This window comes from Petromyzon marinus, unplaced genomic scaffold, assembly GCF_048934315.1.
Source record: "Petromyzon marinus isolate PM22_M1 ecotype Great Lakes invasive population unplaced genomic scaffold, UKy_Petmar_22M1.pri1.0 PM_G_Scaffold_6, whole genome shotgun sequence".
In the NCBI taxonomy this organism is placed as follows: domain Eukaryota; kingdom Metazoa; phylum Chordata; class Hyperoartia; order Petromyzontiformes; family Petromyzontidae; genus Petromyzon; species Petromyzon marinus.
In genome coordinates, this window is record NW_027423013.1 from 1,987,501 (window position 1) to 1,990,000 (window position 2,500).

Below are 2,500 nucleotides of genomic sequence, written 5' to 3' on the forward strand. Positions count from 1 at the left end.
GAAATTGGCGGGGATGTGTCTCTTGTGGCTCACGGGGCTGTTAGGGTGGCACAGAAATCCCTCGGAATGGGAAAACGGGTCATTTTCGTGTTGCCACATTGCATGCGAACGGCATGAAACTTCCAGAGGCATTTGCAGCAGGAATGCATGTGCAGTCAAAAAAGTGAATATTTTTCACGGATAGACCCCGTGAAACGCTAGAAATTGGCGGCGATGTCTCTCTTGTGGCTCACGGGGCTGTTAGGGTGGCACAGAAATCCCTCGGAATGGGAAAACGGGTCATTTTCGTGTCGCCACATTGCATGCGAACCGCATGAAACTTCCAGAGGCATTTGCAGCAGAAATGCATGTGCAGTCAAAAAATTGAATATTTTTCACGGATAGACCCCGTGAAACGCTAGAAATTGGCGGGGATGTGTCTCTTGTGGCTCACGGGGCTGTTAGGGTGGCACAGAAATCCCTCGGAATGGGAAAAAACGGGTCATTTTCGTGTCGCCACATTGCATGCGAACCGCATGAAACTTCCAGAGGCATTTGCAGCAGGAATGCATGTGCACTCAAAAAATGTGATATTTTTCACGGAGAGACCCCGTGAAACGCTAGAAGTGGGCGGGGATGTCTCTCTTGTGGCTCACGGGGCTGTTAGGGTGGCACAGAAATCCCTCGGAATGGGAAAACGGGTCATTTTCGTGTCGCCACATTGCATACGAACCGCATGAAACTTCCAGAGGCATTTGCAGCAGGAATGCATGTGCACTCAAAAAAGTGAATATTTCTCACGGATAGACCCCGTGATACGCTAGAAATTGGCGGGGATGTCTCTCTTGTGGCTCACGGGGCTGTTAGGGTGGCACAGAAATCCCTCGGAATGGGAAAACGGGTCATTTTCGTGTCGCCACATTGCATGCGAACCGCATGCAACTTCCAGAGGCATTTGCAGCAGAAATGCATGTGCAGTCAAAAAAAAATTGATATTTTTCACGGATAGACCCCGTGAAACGCTAGAAATTGGCGGGGATGTGTCTCTTGTGGCTCACGGGGCTGTTCGGGTCGCACAGAAATCCCTGGGAATGGGAAAACGGGTCATTTTCGTGTTGCCACATTGCGTACGAACCGCATGAAACTTCCAGAGGCATTTGCAGCAGGAATGCATGTGCACTCAAAAACTTCTATATGTTTCACGGATAGACCCCGTGAAACGCTAGAAATTGGCGGGGATGTGTCTCTTGTGGCTCACGGGGCTGTTAGGGTGGCACAGAACTCCCTCGGAATGGGAAAAGGGGTCATTTTCGTGTTGCCACATTGCATAGGAACGCCATGAAACTTCCAGAGGCATTTGCAGCAGAAAGGCACGTGCACTCAAAAATTTTAATATTTTTCACGCATAGACCCCGTCAAACGCTAGAAGTTGGCGGGGATGTCTCTCTTGTGGCTCACGGGGCTGTTAGGGTCGCACAGAAATGCCTCGGAATGGGAAAACGGGTCATTTTTGTGTGGCCACATTGCATAGGAACGGCATGAAACTTCCAGAGGCATTTGCAGCAGGAATGCATGTGCACTCAAAAACGTCTATATTTTTCACGGATAGACCCCGTGAAACGCTATAAATTGGCGGGGATGTCTCTCTTGTGGCTCACGGGCGCTGTTAGTTAGGGTCGCACAGAAATCCCTCGGAATGGGAAAAGGGGTCATTTTCGTGTTGCCACATTGCGTACGAACGGCATGAAACTTCCAGAGGCATCTGCAGCAGAAATGCATGTGCACTCAAAAACGTCTATATTTTTCACGGATAGACCCCGTGAAACGCTAGAAATTGGCGGGGATGTGTCTCTTGTGGCTCACGGGGCTGTTAGGGTCGCACAGAAATCCCTCGGAATGGGAAAACGGGTCATTTTCGTGTTGCCACAATTGGCATACGAACGGCATGAAACTTCCAGAGGCATTTGCAGCAGAAATGCATGTGCACTCAAAAACGTGAATATTTTTTCACGGATAGACCCCGTCAAACGCTCGAATTTGGCGGGGATGTTTCTCTTGTGGGTCACGGGGCTGTTCGGCTCGCACAGAACTCCCTTGGTCCACCTGATTCGTGCATACAGGCAGCAACTAAAACTCTGTAAACCTGCTGTGAGGACATCTAAACAGTGGACCAGTGAGGCTGTGGAAGATTTGCGGGCGTGCTTAGACTGTACTGACTGGGATATGTTCACGACTGCTACCAATAGTCTGGATGAACTCACAGAGGCTGTGTACATCAGCTTCTGTGAGGACTGCTGTATCCCAACACGTACCAGGGTGAACTTTAACAACAACAAGCCCTGGTTCTCAGCAAAGCTCAAAAGGTTGAGGTTGGAGAAGGAGGAAGCGTTTAGGAGTGGGGATAGAGACAGATTCAAGGAGTCGAAGAACAGGTTTAGCAAAGCGGTGAGAGAGGCTAAACGACTGTACTCAGAGACACTAAAACACCAGTTCTCTACTAACGACGCTGCTTCTGTCTGCC